Source organism: Myotis daubentonii, chromosome 4 (assembly GCF_963259705.1).
Source record: "Myotis daubentonii chromosome 4, mMyoDau2.1, whole genome shotgun sequence".
Lineage (NCBI taxonomy): Eukaryota > Metazoa > Chordata > Mammalia > Chiroptera > Vespertilionidae > Myotis > Myotis daubentonii.
This window is the reverse complement of record NC_081843.1, coordinates 69,993,138-70,007,763: the sequence shown is the minus strand read 5'-3', so window position 1 is coordinate 70,007,763 and position 14,626 is coordinate 69,993,138.

Sequence of the window (14,626 nt, the reverse complement as noted above, 5' to 3'; positions counted from 1 at the left end):
GATCCTATCAATAAATGCAAAAAAAGCATGGGACAAAGCTCAACATACATTTGTGATAAAAACTCTAAACAAACTGGGTGTAGTGGAAATGCACCTCAATAGAATAAAGTCCCTGACCAGGAATCCAAAGGGCAACCTTTCTGCGTGCATGGGGCGACATCCAACCAACTGAGCCCCAACAGCCAGGGCTAGGTTTTCTTCTCTCCTTACTTCCTCTTTTCCTTTCCTCTTACTTTCCTTCCAGTCTTTCTTCTTTCCTTCCTCTCTCCATTTTCCCATCCCTCCCTCCTTTCCTTCCTCTTTCTGTCCTTCCCTCTTCCCTGTTTTGCTCCTTCCTTTTCTTTCTCCCTTTATTCTCCCTCCCCTCACTTCCTCTAACCCTCTTTCCCATTCTTGGGTCATATAGTCTCCCCAGTAAGTATTTCTTCGGTGCTACACACTAGTTTGGGCCATAAAGATGCTGTAGTGAACAATACCAATATAGTTTCTATCCTTGTGGACCTCCCAGATTTATGGTGAAGAATGGCAGTAAGTATTATAAAGTAAGGAAAATATAGTTAGCCAATTATGAAAATAGAGGAAGATGTTTAGGAACTTGTACCAGAGGACCTGACCTACACTAGGGTTCAAAAGAATCTTTTCCTCAGGTCAAAATCATTTAACACATAGAGACATAATGAAATGCAACTAAATTAATTTAATTGATTCTGTTTGAGATTAAATTTTCATATTAAATAATTTAATATGACTTTGATATAGTCACTTATGCAGAACATTAGACTCACCTAGGGTTATTTTAAAGATGTATTCACGTTTTTTATTTATATTAAAACTAAGACTTTTTAAAAAATCAACACCAACTGTATCTTTCAGGTCTGATTATTTTATATTCATTTTCCCATTCTGAAAATGCACTTAAAATATCAATGAAGAAATAATACTTGATTGACAAAATCGAGCTTTTATAAAAGGAATCTTTTGAGAAATATATTCTATTGCATAATTCAAAAATATTTTAGAAGTTGGCTTGTAGCATCAAAATCCTCATACAGAAAATAACCCTCATTATATTATTGAGTTAGTCATAGATATTATCATGATTGGAAAACAAAAGGACAAGTGATTTTTCTCAGCACAGCAAGTAAGTCTATTTTTAATGATGTACTTAGTCTATCATCTCTCGGTAATCAATCCCTGGGGCATTTGAATTGGTTGGTCCAGTTGAAATTGAATGTTTGAAATGAATGTATTTGACAATATTATATTTTATAGTTTGAGGAATTTTGGAAATGAAAACAAAACAAAACACCTCAAGTTACATATCTTAGGAGAAAATCAGGATGTGACCTAAACCTACTGGATAAAGGACTAATATACATTATTGGCTTCCTACCACTGATTTTAGGGTCATTTTTTCTTCTTATCCTTTTTTAATATTTCAGTTTCCTGATTTGGGGCTTGACTGAGAATTAAAATTTCAATTACATAATTTTGTTGTTTGAACTGGGAAAGGATAAGTAGCTCCGAAGGTGAAAAGAGTGGCTATTGAATGACAACAAAGAAGTGTGAAAGTTCATCTGTGATTATTTTCTCCCTACACTAATACAAAGAGCACACATTACATTTTTATTGTTTAGTACCAGAGAAAATGGTTGTAGCTTGGTCTACTAGTTTTCTATTGCTGTGTAACAAATAACCAGAAAGGTACTGGTTAAAATCAACACAAATTTATCATCTTACAGTTTCCCTGGGTGAGGAATCTGAGTATAGGCTCAAGGTCTCATGAGGTTGAAATCTAGTTGTCACTTCATTTAAAGTTTTAGGGTCTCTTCTAAGCTTACTGGCTGTTGACAGAATTGAGTTCCTTGAGCCTGTAGGACTGAGGCCCTCAGCTCCTAATAGCCACCCACTGTTCCTTGTCTCCCCACAATTTGGCAGTTTACTTCTATAAGAAAAGGACTCTGCTGTTTCAAATCTTTTCTGTCTCTGACCGTTAAGAGTTTATTTAAGTGAATTCTGATTAGGTCAGGACCACCAAAATAATCTCCCTTTTAATTAATTTAAAATCAACAGTTTAAAGATCTTAATTCCACATGAAAATCTCCTCACCTTCTCCCCATAACCCTTCCCCGGTAGGCCAGCAGGTTACACGGAGCACGTAACTCCAGGGAGCCAGACTCAGAGGTGGGAGAGCATTCTGTCACCACAAGAGGCTTCCCCAAGGATCATTTTCACTTGATAACATGTAGAAAGAATACCATCAGGAGAGAGTAATACTATTTCAATAAGTTATACAGCAAATTGCATGTCTTCAAAAATTAATTGAAAAAGAGAAACAATTTTTAGTAAACTTTATAGCTACAGAGATACAACTTAAGTTAACTCATTTTTATTTAATTAGAAAAAAGTTCAAAAGACATTGAAACATGCATTTTATATTTTTGGTATAAAAATTAAAATATTAACAATATTTTTCATGAGAAGGTATTTTAAACTGGCAAGATTATGGGTGCATTGAATTTTTGCATGAGGTACAGCAGTATGGCTGTTCCTACATTTTTCTTCCATTGTGGCACCTCAGGAAAGCAGTTTCACATGGGCATACTTCCAGACTAGGGAGGAAGACAACAAACCAACATTTGCACTGCCCTTGAATTAGGCTGCTCCCTAAGTCATTCATTGTTTCATCTTAGGCTGCTTACTTACCATTTGTTGGAAGTCAGAGGAGGCAATTTACATCCTTTATTTGAAATATGCTGACTTACAGCACAGTTTTAGAACCATAAGACTTCACATTTAAATATCTTAGTGCTTTGGATCAGTGAAGAATATGTTTTTATAAAATAAACATTAAGTATATAGTAAACAATAAAAATGTCACAAAAGATGACAGTATAAAGAAGATGCCCAACAAATATTAACAATAGTAATGAAGCCAATGATATGCATAATTTCAAACATTAGAAATACTTCCTGGCACCCATACACAAAGAGAGCACCAGGGCTTTCTGTTCATCTACTGAACCATGCACAACATACAGCTTTCTAGCTACTTATTCCCTAGACACTTACTAACAAACGAAGTATAAACACACGTTTAGTCGCTTTTTAAAGGTGAATCTAATGGTCATTTTAGAAGAAAGAGATTCCTAGTTTCTATTCTATTTATGTACTTTTACATTAACTTTATGTATGCTTTAGGAATGACTCCTAACATCACTATGGAGTTAAATGCAGAAAGGCTCGCCACAAGAAATTCCTTTTGTGCTGTACCAGATATACAAGACCTAATACGGTGGGTCCTTTACCAGCCTGCTCTGTGATAACACGCATTGAAATGCATAGGAAGGTACTGAAGAGCATGATCACAGACAGTGGAAACAGACAGAACCTAAAGGTGCGCCTGGTGGCTCAGGCACCTCCCAGCAATGACCCTGGCCTGTTATTTAATCTCTCTGAAGGTCAATTTTTCATCTCTAAAGTCAGATAATACAGAAATTATAAACAAAACTGATTAGCATAACGTCTGACATGCATTTTGATCTGAACAAGTAGTAGTTATTAGAATATAGGCTTCCTATATTTTCTGATAATCAAAAGAAAATTTTTGGCTCCCATTTTACTCTTGCTTTATGAAGCTTTGGAAGAAAATGTAACCACAGTTAAAATAAAACAACACATGCAATGCTATTAACCAATTTACCCCCAATAAATGTAATTTAAAAAATACAAGCCCTGGCTTCAAAAATTGGTGTATCCTCCCCTACACCAAAAAGATTGTGGGTTTGATCCCTGATCGGGGCACATACATGATGCAAACAGTAGATATTTCTTTCTCTCTCTCTCTCTCTCTCTCTCTCTCTCTCTCTCTCTCTCTCTCTCTCTCTCTCTCTCTCTCCCCTTCCCCCCACCCATCCCTTGCTCTATCTCTGTAAAGTCAATAAAAAAGCATATCCTGGGATGAGGATTAAAACGGAAACAAAAACACAAGGGCTGGTATTTTTGCATAAGATACAATTAGTTAAACAAACAAAAGGTCTATATTCACTTGACTCTCTGCATATCAGTCCCATACGGATAATACAATGTGGTCTACATTGTTTCTGCAATTTGGGAAACTGGGCGTCATTTCAATGCTTCATGTTAAGAATCAGAAGGAAAGTTACATTATGTCAACAGGACTCATTCCTAATTTGTGATCATTTTATTTTGGTGGTATTTGTGTTTTTCTCTTAAGCTTGAGGGGGAAAAATATGGTACATGCAATCGAGGATTTGAAATGATTTAGAAATCATCACTTAAAAAAAATTCGCCTCCATCCAGGACAGAGATCATCTAAGTTTTGCCAGATTTTTAACTCTGGGGGAATGCTGTTGACAGTCTCAGTCTGCTACAGTTCATCAGAACATGCTATGTCTTTAGCAGAGACAGATGTCTGCCCGACCTTCTGCACTACATGCTGCTCCCTGCTTTGCACATTTTCTGCCAACCACTTGATGTTCACACAGAAGTCAATGATCACAGTCAATTATGTGCCCAAATTTCCTTTATGCAAAAATACAACTAGAACATTTGAAATAAATAGACTGGGGTGTTGTCACAACCGTGGTTAATCATTCTACATTTATTCCATGAAATCTAAATTTTGTGTACTGTTCCTTTTAATCCTGCTCTTGTCCCACCAAAAGAAACAAATACATTGTTGAGATAATGCTAGAATAGGCTGATTTATTGACTCAGTCAATGTATTTTCATTGAGAGCCTACTCTGTTTACAGAAGTTCTGAAGGGAACTGGGATAAGACACAAATGCAGAAGAAAAAGAAAAGAAAACAATGCAAGATAATTAGAATCTCTTCCTAAAAAATGTGATAATATACCTCCATCCTTCAAAAACTATCATAATTGAAGCTGTTATTCTTCTTGAGAGATCCTGTATTCTCTAATGACCTAAGTAGTGTAAAGAGTTGAGTCCCTACCTTGTTAAAATATGAAAAATTTCCTAGTGGAGAATTCACTTCTTATCATCCAAGTCTATTTACCTTTTCTAAGTTAGAAACAAGTATTTCTCATTTGTTTTTTACACATTGCAAATTAGATACTTTCTTATTTCTAGTATTTCACAGTTACCTTGTATATGCTAGGATTCTGTATCCTAAAAGACTGTGAACTCTTTTTCCTGCTTTGTTGAAGTCTTGAGAACTTAGCTCACTATTACCTTACTAGCCATGATACTCCTTTAAGTCATTAAAGTTCACTTGTAAGGAATATACAGGACTGAGTAGATTTCAAATATAGGATTTGGAAATCCAAATTTACCAGGAGTCTTTGAGGACCTTACAGAACCATGACTCCTTTACAATACTTTCTTAAATTTGGGGGGAAACGATATCACATTACTCTTAGATAATCTTATTTTCCATGACTCAAGAGGGAAATAATAGATCTAAACACAGGCATAGAAAGATAGATCGAAGTAGAAGTCTCCCTGTCTCATCCAATAGGTATATACAGATAGACTGAAAGGCAAGTTCAGGAGTCACTATCTCTGCCACCTTTGTTGCTAATTTTAGATGAAAGGGATTGTAAAACTTACTTTACCATCACCAGTCAACCTCACCCACACCCACACCCACACCCCAGCACCTGCCTTTTTCACTTTTTTTTCTTTTTTTAACTGTTATTGTGATGTTTCCTTTTAGGAAAGTTCAGCCCTCTTTTTCCCTAGTCCAGAGAAAATTGGCTGGGGAGTGCAGTATTAGCTGAATATGACTTTATTTTTTTTTCTAAGCAAAGACCTTATTTATCATCAAACAAAAGCACTCAGACCTTATTTGTAGAGGTTACTCCATTAAGGCTGCTGTCCTGAGGACTGCTAAACAACATTTTCAGTAGCTTTAATTAAGCCCATTTTGCACAAATTTAGGAGAAATGGGGTTACTTCTCTGGGAGGCTGACGGAGTGCATTCCTCTTCCTTGTCATGTTTCTGTGTGCCAATGATAAGCTTCACAGTTGTAAATCATTTTCCCGTGTTTCTTGCTTGGGATCTCAGCAAACTGTCTCTCTGGCCTGATAAGAAGCTATTATATGTTATATGTTGAAAGATAGTTTGTATAAGTTAGAACTACTTTACCGAACATAAATTATGGTAAACAGAATTCATCCTTGGCATATGGAGCTACACTGTAGAATATATTGATCTATATCACTGGATGTACATCACTTCAGAAACTGATCTGCTCCTTCTGTTTGTGTTTTACAATATTGAGAGGAACATCCTCATCCCTTTATATGTTATAATCCATACTTCATTTTATACTTTATTATCACCTGTATCTTAATATATACATATTATACTCATTTTTCCTGTATACATATACATATATGAATATACACTTTAGTAGGGGCTGGACGATGAACAAATACATTCATATATATGTATATACTAGAGACCCGGTGCACGAAATTCGTGCACAGGTAGGGTACCTAGCCTGGCCGGTGATCAGGGCCGATCTGTGGAGCGACCGGTGGGGTAATCAGGGGGCCCCTGCTAGCACCTGCCTTGGCTGGCCTGGGGCCTGCAGGCTGGGTGCAGCTCCTGCATTGAGTGCCTGCCCCCTGGTGGTTAGTGTGCATATAGCGACCCGTCATTCCGCCTATTGTTCTGCTGTTTGGTCAATTTACATATTAGGCTTTTATTATATAGGATAAATATATAAATAGATGAGTATATATGAGAAAAGATTCAGAAAATACATAAAACAAATACAATGCATGTATTCACTGATTTAAAGCATATCAAATGCAAAACACATCTAAGTCCAAACTTCAAAACAAGTCAAGATACTAAAATATTGGGGAAAAAAAAGTTTCTCTCATTTTAACCCACAAAGGAAGAACAACTGCTGTGTTCAAAGTACTTTTTTTCTTTAAAAAAAATAGCTTTATAAAAGGCTAAGAAACAAAGATGAAAATTGTTTGATTCTATTTAAATGGCTGTGCTATGGGGAGCAAAGTTTTCTCCGCACCAAAAGCCCCAAAGATCGGTCAGCAATAGAAAACTCCTACGGGTCAACCCCAGAGACTCACAGCTTCTGAAGGCTGGAGCCTCCTTGAAGTAGAGGAAATGCTTCTCTTCTGAATCACCTTCTTAAACATTTTTGGTCTCATTTTTTCTCTTCAACTTCCATAATGTGTTGCCCTTAGCCACCTTCAGGACATGCTTGCTCATATGCAAACCGCCTACCCTAATACTCATAGGAATGACTGAATTAGCACATGAGGCCACTGAAAACCTCTCTTTTTAATATTCCTCAGAAACTACATATATTTAAATTATCATTTAAAATGCTCTGAGAACCATATATATCTTAAAAGAACTACCAGAAGTCTACTGCAGAATGGTTAGATTAAATTAAAAAAAATATTTTAAAAGTATGAGAAGAGATTAATGAATTATGATTCAAAAAAAAGCAGAAGTGAAGTCATAAGTGGTTCTTCAAAATAAGTGATATAAAGGTCAAATCAGTGGAAAATATATTTAAGAAACTAAAAATGACAACATAAAATTAGAGATTGCCGGGGTCCAACCCCAGCGGGTCCAGGGGTCCCCAAAGGTGTGGACGGGCTTACCTAGGGGTCCCTGTTCGGGCGCCATATGCCGGGGTCCAACCCCAGCAGGTCCAGGGGTTCCCAAAGGCGTAGACGGGGTCGGTGAAGAAGGAATGACACGGAGGCAGCCTTCGGGTGATCATCATAGCCAGGTTCCTCTAGCCAGGTTCAGTAGCCAGGTTCCAGTCAGGTTCTCCTGCCAATCTCTGTAGTCAGGTTCAGTCCAGGATCCCTTGCCATGTTCTCCCGCTAGGCTCTGTCTCTAGGCTCCGAGGCCAGTCCCTCTCCAGGATCCTCCAGCATGCTCTCTCCAGCGAAGTTCTTCTGTCTCTAGGCTCCGTGTAGGTTCTGTCTTCTTGATTCTGTTCTGAGTTCTGTCTGTTTCTGTCTTGTTACAACTGTATTTATACCAGTTGATTCAATCCTATCAATCTCTATTACAAAGGTTAGGGCGTTTCTTATCTCCATTCCAGGGAGAAAAGATTATGTAGTTTAAGCATGATTGTTCGTAGTTAAAGGGATTAATTACCCGCCTGGCACTTAGTTGAGGGGTTTTATTCCCTCCCTAACTTCAGGGGAAAATCCCTACCTGGGGATTCAACCTTTCTCGGAGAGGTGACTTTGGTTAAAACACAGCGCCAAGAAGGTGAGCAAACATATTAAGAACCGTATGCCATATATGCCAGGTCCCTTGAAACAGCAAGGATGGACCGGCTCCCGGCAAATTCCCCCTTTTTTATTTTTTAAAAGCAAGCATTAAAAAGAAAAACCTGAAATGCTCTCTTATATCCATTTTAAGAGTAGGATTGGCGTTTTCTGCTATTACCTGAGTCCTGATCTATCACCCCAGGGAGAGCTTGCCAATCCTGCACTTTCCCGGGGTGGAAAGGCTGCAGTGGGGTTAAGGATAAGGCTCCTTGGGCCTACCTTCTCCCATGCCTCTACATTTACCTTTCTGGCACCTTTCCTTCCTCAGAAAAGCATGGACGTATTTCTTGTATAAAATGTTCTGTCTGACTGGGAGTAACCTTAATTCCTCTGCTAACAAGCATATATGTTAAAAGATCAATACGGAGTCTTTTTTCTTTAGACTCAGTATGGCACATCTTCTTAATCTAAAGATCAATACAGAGTCTTCTTTCTTTGGACTCAGTATGGCACATCTTCTCAATCTAAGTTCTGTACTATCCACCTTCTTACCCTATTTATCCTCTATAGGGGGGTCTGTAGCACCCTGGTGGAGTCCTATCCGTCCCGAGTGTGGGGTTCTCAATGGGGGGGGCTTACCTAAGGGAATCCTGTTCCAGGGGTTCCCAAAGGTGTGGACGGAGTTGGTGAAGACTATCCACCCTCTTCCTACGGTGGAGTCCTATCCGTCCCGAGTGCGGGGCGCTTACCTAGGGGTCCCTGTTCGGGCGCCATATGCCGGGGTCCAACCCCAGCAGGTCCAGGGGTTCCCAAAGGCGTAGACGGGGTCGGTGAAGAAGGAATGACACGGAGGCAGCCTTCGGGTGATCATCATAGCCAGGTTCCTCTAGCCAGGTTCAGTAGCCAGGTTCCAGTCAGGTTCTCCTGCCAATCTCTGTAGTCAGGTTCAGTCCAGGATCCCTTGCCATGTTCTCCCGCTAGGCTCTGTCTCTAGGCTCCGAGGCCAGTCCCTCTCCAGGATCCTCCAGCATGCTCTCTCCAGCGAAGTTCTTCTGTCTCCAGGCTCCCTGTAGGTTCTGTCTTCTTGATTCTGTTCTGAGTTCTGTCTGTTTCTGTCTTGTTACAACTGTATTTATACCAGTTGATTCAATCCTATCAATCTCTATTACAAAGGTTAGGGCGTTTCTTATCTCCATTCCAGGGAGAAAAGATTATGTAGTTTAAGCATGATTGTTCGTAGTTAAAGGGATTAATTACCCGCCTGGCACTTAGTTGAGGGGTTTTATTCCCTCCCTAACTTCAGGGGAAAATCCCTACCTGGGGATTCAACCTTTCTCAGAGAGGTGACTTTGGTTAAAACACAGCGCCAAGAAGGTGAGCAAACATATTAAGAACCGTATGCCATATATGCCAGGTCCCTTGAAACAGCAAGGATGGACCGGCTCCCGGCAAGAGATGTCAAAGCAAATATAGCAAGAGATGTAGAGAAGATTTTTAAAAAGCGATCCTTGTATATTTAGGCGTAAGTACTTTGTTAGTCTATCCTGGGTCAAACACGACAAGGTTGAAGTGAGTGGGAGGAAGGAGAATCAGCCCTATTGCAGGAGAGTCACCGGAGAGGAAAGTATAGGCCAATGATGGAAGATGGTGCCGACCTAGTGCTGTCTGATAAGACAGGAAGAAAAGCTTGCCTTGGGTATATGCTTTGGTAGGGGCTGGACAATGAACAAGCAGTTCCAATGTAGTGCAATAAGCATTGCATTGGTGGTGGGGGTGAGGGGTGGGTAGGTGGGAGTGGATTGGGGTGAGGGAGGTGGGTACAGAGAACTATCAGAATAAATCTGCTTAGATGAATAGGAGGTTGCCCTGTGATGGCCTATAAACCAGGGAAGAATGAGGGATATGACTTGAGGGGTAAGCAGAGCCTAGAGAATTAAGTTCCATTACAAAAGCAGTAGCCTCTATCTTGCTTTTTCTCTTGAAGCAATCTTTCTGAGTGTCCTGATCTTTCATAGTATGGTATGGCCTATTACCATGCTAATCCAAGTTACTCTATGGTAGACTGGAGATTTAAATCTAGGCGATATCACTCCATAGTCCATACACAGAATCACAACACTCTGATGTCTTTCTAAAATGTGTGAGAATATTGAGTAAAGATCTAGAATAATTAGTGGGCTTGACAGCAACTAACCAGTATGTTTAATCCCTTCATTGCATATTTGAATAGAGAGTTTAGAACAACAGCGCCTTGTGGATGAAAGCGGCCACACGCTAACCTGACAAGCTCAGGAAGGCCTGCATGGCGGTCTTGTAAACTCAGAGACCTAAAGTAACCACAAAGGATGGTTTGAAATTAAACTTTAACGAAAAGAAGTTATGGTGGGTAGTTACATCCTAGGTTGGTATCTTCACTGACAAGGTCAACCTTTACCTTAACTGAGCCCATCAGTCTTTTTGCATCTATAATAACATACCCTTGAAATGTCTGGGTAACTTGTAACTTCCCTTTTTCTGGACTCTGTGGGCCACAGCCTAATGTGCCTGGGCGCCAGGACAGATACATTATCTCAATTTGTTGAGGTTCTGCTTGCCGGCATATGTCAACATTTTGGCTCAAACAAACTCACAAAAATTCTTCAAACAGGTTTGAATGTTTTTATGTTAACAACCTAGACCAGTGATGGCGAACCTTTTGAGCTCGGCGTGTCAGCATTTTGAAAAACTCTAACTTAACTCTGGTGCCGTGTCACATATAGAAATTTTTTGATATTTGCAACCATAGTAAAACAAAGACTTATATTTTTGATATTTATTTTATATATTTAAATGCCATTTAACAAAGAAAAAATCAACCAAAAAAATGAGTTCACGTGTCACCTCTGACACACGTATCATAGGTTCGCCATCACTGTCCTAGAAGAAGGCTTGGCACATATTGGTGTTGAATATATATTTGTTGTATGAATAAGTATATCTTTTTAAAAGAAATATACCATGACTTATGACTGTCAAGCAAATTTATCTTTCACACTAAGACATAGTTTTGATTTTTTATACATTGAAGAACTATAAGGAAAATCAATATAGCAAAAAATAAAGCTCTAACTTTTTGACTTTTAACACAATTCTCTTTTCCTACTTAATTAATTATTCTTAACACTTTAACTTATAAATTTTTGTATTGGTCATTTAATACCCCACACACAAACTATCCTAGATTTTTACTCAATTCCTTTAGATTTCCTTCTAGAGTAGATAGCATCAGAATACCTGGATTTAAATCCCAGCTCTACTATTGAAAAGTGGGTATTAATCTGACTGGTGACAGAGTGGCATACTCATGGAGGGCATACTATGAGAAGTAGATAATTTTTGAAAACAAATTTCAGTGGGTCTCTTTTATAGTCCAGAGTATCTTTGATGTTTTTTTAATCCTGACCTAACGATACTTTTTCACCGATTTTTAGAGAGAGTGGAAGAGGGAGGGAAAGATAGAGAGAAATACTGATGTGAGAGAAGCACATTGATTGGTTGCCTCCTGCATGAGCCCCAACCAGGGCCCAGGCTGGGGAGGAGCCTGCAACAGAGGTACATGCCCTTGACCAGAATTGAACCCGGGACCCTTTGGTCCACAAGCTGATGCTGTATCCACTGAGCCAAACTGGCTAGGGCTAGAGTATCTTTCCATAATGCTTATATTGTAAACATCTTTGGAATACAGAGTGAGTGTCTTTCTTGCGAGAAGAGTAAAATAAAATAAAGAAAAAGAAAGTCAGGAAAATAAAAGCAAAGGCTCTCCCTGGATCAAAGGCCAGACAGGTTATCTGACTGCCCAGTATAAATTATCAGGTTCTCTAGATTAGGGTTTCCTCAGTAGCATCACCGACCTATTATGTGCACATCCTCCAACTGAAACCCTCTGTGTTGCCCAAATGGAACTTGGGGACAAAGAAACTGTCACAAATATGAGACTCGTGCTGCTTAATGTACAACAAATTAAATAAAGTCTTTTGTCTCTGACCCAAGAATATGTGTCTTCTGCCAGAACCTACAAAACGGTGACAGGCTGACTTGCAAGCTTGCAAGCTGAATAAAACTTTAGAGCAGTGGTTCTCAACCTTCTGGCCCTTTAAATAGAGTTCCTCATGTTGTGACCCAATCATAAAATTATTTTCGTTGCTACTTCATAACTGTAATGTTGCTACTGTTATGAATCGTAATGTAAATATCTGATATGCAGGATGGTGTTAGGTGACCCCTGTGAGAGGGTCCTTCGACTGCCAAAGGGGTCGTGACCCACAGGTTGAGAACCGCTGCTTTAGAGCATTCACAGTCCCTCACTAAAATTCAAAAACCATTGTATTCTTCAGTATTTTATTTTGTAAAATCAAAATGAATGTAGAAATAGTCACACTTAAAGTCGTTGGGAGGCTTTTCATGAAAATGGTGTTAAAAGCCAAGAAGGAAGCTCCATGCCCCTCCCAAAGTTACAGCCAAAGCAAAGGCTTTTAAGGAAAAGAAAAAAGTGCTGAAAGGCATCCACAGTCTGTCTCTCCTTCTCTCTCTCTCTCTCTCTCTCTCTCTCTCTCTCTCTCTCTCTCTCTCTCTCACTCACACACACACACACACACACACACACACACACACACACACACACAAAGATGTGCATGTCACCCACTTTCTGATGGCCCAAGACATTGCAGATCTAAAGGCAGCCCAAACATCCTTAGAAGACTCCCACCAGGAGAAACAGGCTTGACCACTGTGCCATCAACTTCTCCCTGACTACCATGAAGAAGATAGAAGACAGTAATACACTTGTGTTCATTACGAATATCAAGGCTGATGAGCGATAGATCAAACAGGCTGTAAAAAGCTCTATGACACTGACCAGGGTCAACAGCCTGATCAAGGCTGATGGAGAAAAGAAGGCATATGTTCAACTGGCTCCTGACTATGATGCTTTGGATGTTGCCAACAAAATTGGGATCATTTAAACTGAATCCAACTGCCTAATTCTAAACATAAATTTTTTCACTGTAAAAAAAAAAAAAAAAGATTGTGGAGGATTAAATGAGATGATAAATTTAAATGACTTAATCTAATGCTTGCCATACATTAACATAATAAAGATTACTTAGTATTACCTAACTCTTATACATCATAAACCAATAGTGCTTTAATATGATTAGGGTTACATAGTCATAGTCTCTTTCTATCAAAACAAAAAAGAAAACTCCTTCTTTTCTCCACAATTTTTGTTTTTTGAAATCTTTGCTAAATTTCCTAAATTCTTCCACAGGAATTTTCTCTATGGTGTCTTGAATTTTCCTGTTTATTTCACCTCAGTTTAAAAATAAACATTTATTGAACAGCATTAGAAATACTCGGTTATAGAGTTTATGATACTGAGTAGAGCAGATAGCAAACTATTCACACTCATGACCTCCCTTAAATCAATTTTTAATAATTATATTTAAAAAGTCAAAGCAAAACAAAACATTTATCCACCCTTGAGAAGTGCAGGAACCAAGCACACCTTGAACTGCACATACATATTCAATAACTGACTTGAAATCAGAATGTCCTTATGCCTCCTCTCCTGCCTGCAGGTCCCAGCAGGTCACCCTAATCTAAATTCCAAAATATTGCTGGCTTGTTTTCTGCATAATTTGAGGAAATCAATGTCTACTTCTAAATCTCTCCCAGTTGTTTGGGGGAGTCTCTAGAATGTGTCTGAGGGGAATCAGAATGAAGTTTGCTCTGGTTCTGCGGTCTTTTGTAGAACTGCTCTGCTGGGCATGCCAGGGACTGGTGTTGGTCACTGTCAGTCCTCCAGTGGCAATGCCCCACCTCCCACTGCAGGCAAGGCTGTGGAGATGCCTGGGGCAGAGTAGGGCTGTTTTAAAAGTTTACAGGTTAGAGATAGTGTGCTCAAGTTGGTGCAGCCACAGGAGGAAACAAGAACAATGCTTGTAAGGAAAATGCTTATTATTCTCACAGGTCCCAGAGAAGGAAGTCAACACATGCCACTCAGAACCACAGGCCATGCCATCAGCATAGGTCAGAAGGCAAAGGAGTAGGAGAAAGACTACGCTTAAACCATACCATACCCTTTATTGGGGTTTCTGCAGAAAAACTCAGGCAAGGCAGGGAAAACAGTTTAGAATTGGCTAATTTAAGTAATTCCAGCAGGTTTGGCTACAGATGATCTCTAACAGCCTGGTACCCGGTCCTGGGATGACTGAGGCTAGGAATAGTGCCCCCAGCAGTGACCAGGCCAGCTGGAGGAGGTAAGGGTCTGGACTGGTTTGTTTGCATATCAAAGGCATGCTCCCAACTGGGCTCTTTGCTATCTCTAGAA